Source organism: Amblyraja radiata, chromosome 4, assembly GCF_010909765.2.
Source record: "Amblyraja radiata isolate CabotCenter1 chromosome 4, sAmbRad1.1.pri, whole genome shotgun sequence".
Taxonomy (NCBI): Eukaryota; Metazoa; Chordata; class Chondrichthyes; order Rajiformes; family Rajidae; genus Amblyraja; species Amblyraja radiata.
The window spans coordinates 81,595,965-81,608,560 of record NC_045959.1 but is presented as its reverse complement, the minus strand read 5'-3'; the positions used below and the strand labels follow the sequence as shown (position 1 = coordinate 81,608,560).

Sequence of the window (12,596 nt, the reverse complement as noted above, 5' to 3'; positions counted from 1 at the left end):
GCCGTTCAATAACATCATCCCATACAAGCTGGTTACCAAGCTCAAGGAACTGGGTCTCTGCGCATCCCTCTGCAATTGGATCCTCGACTTCCTCATCCACAGACCAGTCTGTTCGAATTGGCAGAAATACTTCTTATTAATAATCAGGACGGAAGCACCTCAAGGCTGCATACTCATGACTAGTACTTTTGGTAGCAAAAACAGGAAGGCAGATTACTATCTAAATGGCGTCAAGTTGGGAAAATGGGAAGCACAACGGGATCAGGAGGTCCTTGTTCATCAGTCTATGAAAGTAAGCATGCAGTATAGCAGGCAGTGAAGAAAGCGAATGACATGTTGGCCTTTATAACAAGAGGAATTGAATATAGGAGCAAAGAGGTCCTTCTGCAGTTGTACAGAGCCCTAGTGAGACCACACCTGGAATATTGTGTGCAGTTTTGGTCCCCTAATTTGAGGAAGGACATTCTTGCTATTGAGGGAGTGTAGCGTAGGTTTACAAGGTTAATTCCCGGGATGGCGGGACTGTCATATGCTGAGAGAATGGAGCAGCTGGACTTGTACACTCTGGAGTTTAGAAGGATGAGAGGATATCTCATTGAAACATATAAGATTGTTAAGGGTTTGGACACGCTAGAGGCAGGAAACATGTTCCTGATGTTGGGGGAATCCAGAACCAGGGGCCACAGTTTAAGAATAAGGAGTAAGCCATTTAGAACGGAGTCGAGGAAACACTTTCTCACAGAGATTGGTGAGTCTGTGGAATTCTCTGCCTCAGAGGGCGGTGGAGGCAGGTTTTCTGGATGCTTCAAGAGAGAGCTAGATAGAGCTCTTAAAAATAGCGGAGTCAGGGGATATTGGGAGAAGGCAGGATTGGGGATGATCAGCCATGAGACGGGACGAATGGCCTACTCCTGCACCTATTGTCTATTGACTGTGTAGCCGGTCACTGTGCGAACCTCCATCTTCAAGTTCGCCGACTTCACCACCGTTGTTGGATGAATTACAGATGGTGATGATTCAGAGTACAGAAGTGAGATTGACCGATTGACCAAATGGTGCCAGCACAACAACCTAGCTCTCAATATCAGTAAAACCAATGAACTGATTGTGGACTTTGGAAGAGGAAGGATGAGGACCCACAGTCCTGTTTATATCAGATGGTGGAGAGAGTCAAAAACTTCAAATTCCTGGGTGTGCATATTTCTGAAGATCTTTCCTGGATCCAGCACACTGATGCAATTATAAATAAAGCACATCAACACCTCTAGTTCCTGAGAAGATTACGGATAGTCGGTATGTCAGAGGATTCCCTTGAACTTCTACAGGTGTACAGTAGAGAGCATACTGACTGGTTGCATCGTGGCCTAGTTCGGCAACTTGAACGCCCAGGAGCAAATAAAGACTGCAGAAAGTTTTGAACGCTGCCCAGTCCATGACCTCCCCACCATCGAAGGAATTTATCGGAGTCACTGCCTCAAAAAGGCAGCCAGCATCATCAGAGATCCACACCTTCCTGGCCACACACTCATTTCACCCCTACCATCGGGAAGAAGGTACAGGAGCCTGAAAACTGTAATGTTCAGGAGCAGCTTCTTCCCAGCAGCCATCAGGCTATTAAACACTGAACTACAATAGATTATTATTATTGTTGCACTAATATTGTTTGTTTTGTATGTGATCGTGCACCTTCTGTATTATTCCCAGAAATACCTGTAATTGTTATTCCACTGTCATCCCTTGTAAGGTATCTTTCCAGTCAACATTGGCCAGCTTCTCCCTCATAGCTCCATAGTCCCCTTTATTCAACTCCAACACTGACACCTCCGCTTTACCTTTCTCCCTCTCCAATTGTAGATTAAACCTGACCATATTATGGTCACTACCTCCTAATGGCTCTTTAACCTAATCACGGAGGCACTCCACAAACTCCCTTTCTTGGGGTCCAGTACCAACCTGATTTTCCCAGTCTATCTGCATGTTGAAATCTCCCATAACAACCTTTGCCTTTACGACATGCCAATTTTAACTCTTGATTCAACTTGCACCCTATATCCAGGCTACTATTTGGGGGCATGTAGATGTCCCATTAGGATCTTTTTACCCTTACAGTTCGTTAATTCTATCCATACTGACTCCACATCTCCTGTTTCAATGTCACCCCTTGCAAGGGACTGAATTTCATTCCTCACCAACAGAGCTACCCCACCCCCTCTGCCCACCTGTCTGTCTTTTCGATAGGGGGTATACCCTTGAATTGATACAGTGCCCTCCATAATGCTTGGGACAAAGACCCATCATTTATTTGTTTTGCCTCTGTACTCCACAATATGAGATTTATTTATTTTTTGTTTCTTTTATTAGAAGTTAATACAGTACAAAACAATACAGTGGGACCTAATTTTAGGTGCCAACTATGTCATAACGTAATACATTCTATGTACAACCTCTAGTTTTATGTTTTTGAAAAGGAAGTAAAAAATAAATTTAAAAATAGAGAGAAGAAAAAGAGGAAAAATAGATAGTAGAAAATAGAAAAACGTGAAGTGTGTATATAAGAAAAGAAAAAGTAGAAAGTAGAAATAGGTTCGGAGATGTAAATCTATCCACGACCTGACCTGAAATCAGTAATCTTTACGGTACTGCTGCATCACATGATTCCAAAAAGTCGATGAAAAGGGACCAACTCCTTAAGAATTGGTCATATTTATCTATTAGGCGGAGTCTCATTTCTTCAAGATGTGCTATGTCCGTCATATTCCTAATCCACATTTTAATAGTTGGTATAGCTGTATTTTTCCAAAATTTAAGTATCAATTTCTTTCCAAATATTAACCCATAATTAAAGAATACTTTTTGGTCTTAGTTTAAATTGATATCTTCTACTATTATTCCAAATATAATCCATTCCGTATTAGGTTCTATTCTTGACTTGAAGAGCTTTGTAAATATATCAAATATATCGCTCCAAAATTTATTCAACTTTGTACATCCTACAAATGAATGTGTTATATTGGCATTTTGAAACAAACATTTATCGCATCTGGGAGAGACGTTTGGGTAGAATTTATTCAACCTCGTTTTTGAATAATATAGTCTATGTAATAATTTAAATTGAATTAAATTATGTCTTGCATTAATGGAACAATTATGTGTGTTCATCAGATACTTTTCCCATCTATCTTTCGGGATCTTTATCATTAGTTCGTTCCCAATCTTCTCTTAGTGCCTCTGTTGAGGGTAATTCTCTATGAGATTTGTAATAGAAAAAATTCACATGTGATTAAAGTGCACATTGTCAAATTTTATTAAAGGGTATTTTTATACATTTTGGTTTCACCATGTAGAAATTACAGCTGTGTTTATACATAGTCGTCCCCCCCCCCCCCCCTTTCAGGGCATGATAATGTTTTTGGACACATGGCTTCATGGTGTTTGTAATTGCTCAGTTGTGTTTAAATGCCTCCTTAATGCAGGTAAAAGAGAGCTCTCAGCACCTAGTCTTTCCTCCAGTCTTTCCATCACTTTTGGAAACTTTTATTGCTGTTTATCAACATGAGGACCAAAGTTGTGCCAACGAGAGTCAAATAAGCCATTATGAGACTGAGAAACAAGAATAAACCCCCCACCCTCACATCAGTCTGAAGAAGTGTCTCGGCCCAAAACATCGCCTATTTCCTTCGCTCCATAGATGCTGCCATACCCGCTGAGTTTCTCCAGCATTTTTGCCTACCAACTGCTGATGGTCGTAGTATAATGAATTTTGAACTGTATAGACATAGAAACATAGAAACATAGAAAGTAGGTGCGAGAGTAGACCACCAGGTCCGTCGAGCCCGCACCGCCATTCGCTCATGGCTGAACACTAAACAGACACACTTACCCACAAACAGTAGACACAAGACACAGAACACAAGACACTACCCTCCCCTTTATACCACTATCACCCCTCTCCACCCCAAAAACCTCGTGATCTCCTGGGGGAGGCAAAAAACCGGATAAAAACCCAGGTCCAATTCGGGAAAAAAATCCGGGAAATTCCTCTCCGACCCCAATCCAGGCGATCGACACTTGTCCAGGAGATCACTCAGGTCTTACTATACTAACCATACCTAGGTCCATATCCCTGCCCTCTCCCCGTAGCCCCTTATCCCCTTGGCAGCTAAAAAACCATCTATTTTAGTCTTAAATATATTTAAAGTTTCTGCTTCCACTGCTCCCTGGGGCAGTGAATTCCATAAATTAACCACCCTCTGGGTGAAGAAGTTCTTCCTCATCTCAGTTTTAAAAGAGCCCCCCCTTATTCTGCAACTATGTCCCCTAGTTCTAGTTTCCCCGATCATTGGGAACATCCTCGGTGCATCCACCCGATCAAGGCCCCTCACGATCTTATATGTTTCAATGAGATCGCCTCTCATTCTTCTAAACTCCAAAGAGTAGAGTTCCAGCCTACTTAACCTTTCCTCATATGTCAATCCCCTCATTGCAGGAATTAATCTTGTAAACCTTCGCTGCACTGCCTCCAGGGCTAGTACATCCTTTCTTAAGTATGGACCCCAGAACTGTACACAGTATTCCAAATGTGGTCTCACTAATACTGTGTACAGCTGCAGCAAGACCTCCGTGTTTTTATACTCAATCCCCCTAGCAATAAAGGCCAAAACTCCATTGGCCTTCCTGATTGCTTGCTGCACCTGCATACTAACTTTTAGTGATTCATGTACTAATACCCCTAGATCCCTTTGCGTTGCATTACAACGCAGCTCCTCCTCATTTAGAAAATAACTTGCCCTATCATTTTTTTTCCCAAAGTGAATGACTTCACATTTATTAGTATTAAACTTCATCTGCCAAGTTGTTGCCCACTCACCTAGCTTATCTATATCCTTTTGCAGACTCTTCCTATCCTCCTCATCCCCTACTTTTCCTCCCATTTTTGTATCGTCCGCAAATTTTGATATATTACACTTGGTTCCCTCCTCCAAATCATTTATATAAATTGTGAACAACTGGGGTCCCAGCACCGACCCTTGCGGAACCCCGCTAGTTACCGGTTGCCATCCCGAGTATGAACCATTTATCCCCACTCTCTGCTTCCTATTTGTTAGCCAATCTTCTACCCATGCTAATATATTACCCCCAATCCCATAATTTTTTATTTTTAGCAATAGTCTCTTATGTGGCACCTTGTCAAAAGCCTTTTGGAAGTCCAAGTATACCACATCCACCGGTTCCCCTTTATCCACCCGGGTTGTTACTTCCTCAAAGAATTCAAGCAGATTCGTTAAACAGGACTTCCCCTTCACAAAACCATGCTGGTTCTGTCCGATGAAGTCATGTTTATCCAAGTGCCCCGTTAGTGTTTCTTTAATAATTGTCTCTAACATTTTACCCACCACCGATGTTAGACTAACCGGTCTGTAGTTACCCGCCTTCTGTTTACTTCCTTTTTTAAATATAGGTGTTACATTGGCCATTTTCCAATCCACTGGGACCGTTCCTGCCTCCAGGGAGTTTTGGAAAATTATCACCAATGCATCCACAATCCCCACCGCTATCTCCCTCAAGACCCTTGGATGTAATCCATCAGGCCCAGGGGATTTATCCTCCTTCAGTCTCATTAATTTCCCTAATACCACCTCCTTGGTGATCTTAATAGTATTTAGCTCCTCCATTCCTACCGCCCCCTGTTTATCCAGCGTTGGAATATTTTTTGTGTCTTCTATGGTGAAGACTGATACAAAATACTCGTTTAATGCCTTTGCCATTTTCATGTTCCCCACCAACAACTCTCCAGTCTCTCCCTCCAATGGACCAACGTTCACCTTAGCCACCCTTTTTCTTTTTATATAGCTATAAAAACTCTTACTATTAGTTTTTATGTTGTTTGCTAAATTCCTTTCATAGTCTATTTTCCCCGTCTTAATTAATCTCTTAGTTATTTTTTGCTGACCTTTAAATGCTTCCCAATCCTCTACCCTCCCACTATCTCTGGCTACCTTATATGCCCTTGCCTTCAGCCGAATACTATCCTTTATAGTTTTACTGAGCCATGGCTGACTGTTCTTACCCTTACCCCTTTTTTTCTTCATAGGAATAAATTTTTCTTGAAGGTTATACAGTAGACCCTTAAACGTACACCACTGCTCATGTACCGTCTTATTCTTGAGTCTGCTATCCCAGTCAACTTTGATCAGCTCAGTCCTCATACCTTCATAATCCCCCTTATTTAGACTAAGCACCCTAGCCTGAGTTTCAACCTGCTCCCCTTCTATTTGAATATGGAATTCGACCATATTGTGGTCACTTGTTCCCAACGAGTCCCTAACTATGACATTTTTAATTAATCCTGCTTCATTACACAGGACCAGATCCAAGATTGCCTCCCCCCTTGTCGGTTCTGTGACATACTGTTCTAGGAACCCGTCTCTAATACATTCTATAAACTCTTCCTCTAGTCTATCCTGCCCAGTTTGGTTTGCCCAATTAATATGAAAATTGAAGTCCCCCATGATTACAGCAGTTCCCTTTTTACATGCGTCAACTATTTGCAGATTTATGTTCTGACTAACAGCGTCACAGCTATTTGGAGGTCTATAAATTACACCCACTAGTGTTTTTTTCCCCTTGTTATTCTCTATCTGTACCCAAGCTGTTTCACTATCCTGATCCTTCAACGCAATATCCTTCCTCTCTATTGCCGTTATTCCCTCCCTTATTAAAAGGGCCACCCCTCCTCCCTTTCTTTCCTGTCTATCTTTCCTAATTGTCGAGTACCCCTCTATATTTAACTCCCAGTCCTGATCCCCTTGCAGCCATGTCTCCGTAATGGCCACGATATCATAACTATATATACTTAATTGCACCGTTAATTCATTTATCTTATTACGAATACTCCGTGCATTTAGATAAAGCACTTTCAGATGATTTTTACTACCCTTCCTTTCCGTTTTTGCCCCTTTTACATCTAGAGCTTTATCTTCACACATTCTGTCTCCTGTCACATTTTGACTTTCCGCTTCCCCACTGATACCCTGCTCTATTTCCTCTACCCCTGCCGTTATTACCCCCCTTGATACCTCCCCCCCGCTACTTAGTTTAAAGACCTCTCTACTGCCCTAGTTATATGATTTGCCAGGACCCCAGTCCCAGCACCGTTCAGGTGAAGTCCGTCCTTACAGAACAGATCCCCCCTGTCCCAGTACTGGTGCCAGTGGCCCAAGAAACCAAACCCATTATTCCCACACCAGTCTTTGAGCCACGCATTCAGCTTTTTAATTTTACGTACCCTCGCCGATTTGGCCCGTGGCTCAGGTAGCAATCCGGAGATCAGTACCCTCGAGGTTCTGCTTTTTAATTTATTCCCTAACTGCTCAAACTCCTTCAGCAGATCCTCCTTCCTCGTCCTTCCTATGTCATTGGTCCCCACATGGACCACGACCACTGGATCCTCCCCCTCCCACTGCAAATTTCTCTCCAGCATCGCAGAGATATCCTTAACCCTAGCACCGGGTAGGCAACACAGCCTTCGGGACATGTTCTGCTGGCCGCAGAGAACCTTATCTACCCCCCGAATAATACTATCCCCTATCACTACGGCATTTCTTCTAACTCCCCCCTCTTGAATGGCCCCCTGATCCACGGTGCTGCAGCCAGGTTGCTCATCCCTCCCACAGCCCCTGATCCCGTCCTTACATTGAGTAAGAGCCTCGGTCATGCTCGTCAGGGACAAGGGCTGTGGCTCCTGCCGCATCTCCTCCTGGTTCCCCCTACCTGCCTCGCTTATGGCCACACCTTCCTTTCCTTGCTCACTGCCTACTGAATTAGTTAAACTGGTCGGTGTGACCATCCCCTGGCACAAAACATCCAGGTAATACTCCCCCTCCCTGATGTACCACAGCGTATGAAGTTGGGTCTCCAGCTCATCAATGCGGAGCTGGAGTTCCTCTAGCCTCAAACACTTACTGCAGCTGTAGGGATCTTCTACATCAATGGTGTCGACAAATTCCCACATCTCGCAGTATTGGCACATCTCCTGACCGCCCATCTTATATAAGTAATTAACTGGTCCTATTTAAGAATCCCCTACTGTATTGATACACCCCTTATTTATATAATCCTACCTCCTATAAATGGGAAAGTACTCACCCCAGCCGTAAATTACCTACTGGTTTGGCTGTCTAGTGGTAATTCCGTCCGCTCTTCCTGTCTGGTCCACTGCTCCCTTGCAGTGCGTGGCAAACCTCTTTGCCTCTGTTAGTCTCTGTTAGTCTCTCGAGCCACGGCTCCGTCCGTCCTCCCTCGGCGACAGCACCTGTGGCACCGCGGTCGTGACGTCCCTTCCGTTCCTGCAGAGCCTTCCTGTCCTGGGCGGAGTCTGCAGCTAACTGTGTGCTCACGTCCGGTAGGTCAGCCTCACATCCTATCTGCTCAAGTTTAAAAAAATATGCCTCAAAACATATTGGCTGGCAGTTTATTTTACAGCAAGACAATGATCCCAAACATACTGCTAAAGCAACAAAGGAGTTTTTCAAAGCTAAAAAATGGTAAATTCTTGAGTGGCCAAGTCAATCACCCGATCTGAACCCAATTGAGCATGCCTTTTATGTGCTGAAGAGAAAAGTGAAGGCATCTAGCCCCCAAAACAAGCATAAGCTAAAGATGGTTGCACTACAGGCCTGGCAGAGCATCACCAGAGAAGACACCCAGCAGCTGGTGATGTCCATGAATCACAGACTTCAAGCAGTCATTGCATGCAAAGGATATGCAACAAAATACTAAACATGACTACTTTCTATTACATGGCATTGCTGTGTCCCAAACATTATGGTGTCCTGAAATGGGGGGGACTATGTATAAACACTGCTGTAATTTCTACATGGTGAAACCAAAATGTATGAAAATGGCCTTTATTAAAATCTGACGATGTGCACTTTAACCACATGTGATTTTTTTTAAATTACAAACTCAAATTATGGAATACAAGAAGCAAATAAATAAATGATGGGTCTTTGTCCCAAACGTTATGGAGGGCACTGTAACTAACATTTCAATTTGTTTCCTCTGTTTTCCGCTGGTAACTTACTTATCTATTCGTACCACTCTCAATGCAAGCTTTGTTCAAATTTCTTTCTGAGAATCGCATTCTTTGACATTAGCACTTTGCCCTTGGATTCAGGTCAGGTTAGTTTATGGTCGTATACACCAGGGTGCAATGAAATTCCATGAATGATTGAGCTCATAGAGCACACAGCATACATAATAATTATGAAATATCAATATATACAACAGCGAATGCAAAACAGCAGAATGGTGGAGTCAGTATTAGTAGCAGCATCTCTGTAAACGAGATTGATTCAGGACTCTGGTAGCAGTGGACAAGAAGCTGTCCTTCAGTCTCAACATCTGGGCTTTCAGGCTCCTCTATCTTCTCCCAGAAGGTAGAAAGGAGATAAGACTGCACAAAGTAAAAATTCCTATCGGCTACTTAAATAATTACCATTGCCAATTTGTGATTTTTATTAACCGATTCTTGTTCTATTTAGTCAAGAAAAATATCACTTTTAATCTTTTTACTCTATTCATGAATTGGACTATATTAAGTCTATGTTCAGTGCTATCCATTTTTGTCTATTGTGGCGAAGCAGTACATGTGGTGTTTCCTACTTGGAGTTTCATCCTACGGACTAAGAAAATAACCCAAAACAAAAGTAATAAAATAAGTTCCTCTCTTTCATAACATTTTCCATATCCCAATCCAATTTTGGATGATTTATATCTTAAATCTGATTATCTGTTGATGCTGTTCTTGCCAGCTTACAGAAGGAGACTGAGGTAATAATAAGTGAGGAATACAGCTGTGTTCTGAGGAGACAGAGGATCTATTTGAAGACTGTCTTGACTCAATGGATGGAAAATGTTCAAGACCACTTCATCCAGCCTGAATGAGAATGTCACAGTCATAACCAGTTTCATCAAGAAAAGTGTTAATGACTACGTTCTGAAAATGACAGTTTGGATGAATGGGGAGATTCACTCTGCTAAAGTCCAGGTCCAAGGCTTTCAAGAAGGAAGACCCCATACTATACAAAACGACCAAGTATGATCTCTGCAGGGCCATCTGGGGTACTGAAAGAGAATTGTAAAACAAAGCTGGAAGCTCAATACAATTAAGTGGATGCCCTGCAACTATGGTAGGGCTTATCACTGGCTATAAAATGAAATTGGTGACAATCTCTGGCAACTACACATATCTACTGGATGAGCTCAATGCCTTTTACACCCATTTTGAACAAACAAAGTTCAACCAAGCTGTCCCATACATCTCATTGGCAGAGGTCAGATCTGCTCTCACAAGGATAAACTCTTGAAAGCTGACGGACTTGAATGGCATCCCAGAACAGGTTCTGAAATTGCGCCAATCAGCTAGCTCGTCTTCAGTCTTCACCAACGTCTTCAATCTCTCAATTCTACGGTCCCCATTTGCCTCAAGGTAACCTCCATCATTTCAGTCCCCAAGAAAGGTAAAATGCCTTGTCTCAGTGATTACCATGCAGTAGCTCTAACACTGACCATAATGAAAGTGATATGAAAGATTGGTTATAGGGCCAATCTCCTGGACAATCTAGACCCCTTGCAATTTTTGTACAGCAAAAATAGATTGGCTGAGGATGTCATCACCCTTGTATAACACTTCAATCTTGGATCACCTTGATGATAAGAACACCTATGTCAGGATGTTGTTCAACTCGGCCTTCAACACCATAGTACAGAGTAAGCTCATCTCTAAACTTCTGGATCTTGGTATTACACCCACAATCTGCAACTGGCTTCCGGGCTTCCTAACCACCAGACCTTACTTGATTACAATTGGTGATAACATTTCTTCCACCCTGACCGTAAACACTGGTGCTCCTCAGGGTTGCGTGTTCAGTCTCTACTACCTGTTCACCAATGACTGTGTGGGTAAGTTCAGCGCCAGGTTGACCTTTAAGTTTACCAACGACTGCTGTTGGATGGGTCAGCAATCACAATAAGTTCTAGGAACAGAATTAGACCATTCGGTTCATCAAGTCTACACCGCCATTCAATCATGGCTGATCTGTCGTTGCCCCTCAACTCCATTCTCCTGCTTTCTCCCCGTAACTGTGTCCCAGAAATGCAGGAAAGCGATCACGATGTTTGTATCATGATGTCAGAACAACAACTAGCCCCTAACATCAGCAAGAAGAAAAGTTGGCTGTTGACATAAAGAAGCAAGAGGGTGAACAAAATCCTGTCATCAACCAAGCTGCTATAGAGATGTTTGACAGATTTCAGGTTCATGGCGTCCATATCACCAGCAACCTAACCTGGTTCTTTCACACTGATGCAGTGATGCAGAAAGCACATCAGCGTATTTACTCTTGAATATGAGAAGACTTTGTTTGTCCACGAGGATTCATTTGAATTTCTACAGATGTGCTAACACTTTCTACAGATCAAACACTTTCTGGCAACTGGTGCTCCGGCCCCTCCTCTAATCCGGACAAAATCACGAGAGTGCACTTGAAAATCTCCCCCCCCCCCCCTCTCCAGGAAGTCCCCATGACATTTTTTAACACAAAGGCTGGGTGAGGCAGCCGATCATGACCTCATTGGCGCTTCCGTGCTGATCAGCAGGTCGAATTTTCCCCATGTGCCTAGGGCTCTTGAACTCTGGCCCAGCCGAAGTCGGCAAATCCATTCCCATAGCCGACTTCCACCGCCGATCGATGGGTTAAATTTACTGCCTTCGACCAGGGCTCTGGAATTCTGGCCCGGCCGGAGCCGGCAGATCCGTCACCGTAGTCGACTTTGCGGTCCAGTTTCTTCATTGGCATAGGCATTCCGGTACCATTGGACTCCCCTCGAGAGACCCGCGTCTGACAGCAGGGTGGCCGGCATGCCCGCATTACCACCTTTTTAACAGATTTGGAAAACCTCGGCCCTGCCACGAAAGTGGTGACTCGGCCCGTGGGCAGCCGTTGATCCAACCCGCATCGAGACTTCCGAGGGCAGCTTATTAATTGACGTTCGTGCAAGAACTAAACTGGCAGTCCTGGTCCTTTAGAGACACGGAAGGCTGGAAGTATTGTCAAGGTACCTGCAACCTTATCCATTCCCTTTTGTCTTTTATGACTTCTAGAAGCAGTTGCAGGAACTTAAAAGCCCAGACATCTAAATTTAAGAACAGCTTCTTCCCCACGGCTATCAGACTCCTGAACCAATTACCTCTTTCACACTCTCTTCCTGGAAGTGCTGCCTCTTATTCTTAACTCCACATTCAGTTATTCTGTTATTGCAGTTTAGTTTTTTGTTGTGCTACTTCAGATCGCTTTACGATCTTTCTACCATTCAGCTCTTTCGAATTAGTCATTATATTTATTGTAATATCTCTTCTTTTTATTATATACTCGGAGCTTCATGTGAACCAAGAATTTCAGTGCACCCTGGTGTATATGTAATGATCTAATCTTTCCTATTTTGTCTACAAAATCAATCCACAGTGTTCTTGGTATTTTATTTTAGAACATTTCTAGTTGTGCAGCTGATCATTTTAAAATTTGTATCATTAATTG

General features: G+C 43.1%; 1 protein-coding gene across 5 annotated transcripts in view; it reads left to right on the top strand.

The window, feature by feature from the left end:
• The window catches only part of ankrd12 (ankyrin repeat domain 12), a 194,479-nt gene that overhangs the window by 161,800 nt on the left and 20,083 nt on the right, over nt 1-12,596 (top strand). The gene's annotated exons all lie outside the window — the stretch shown is intronic.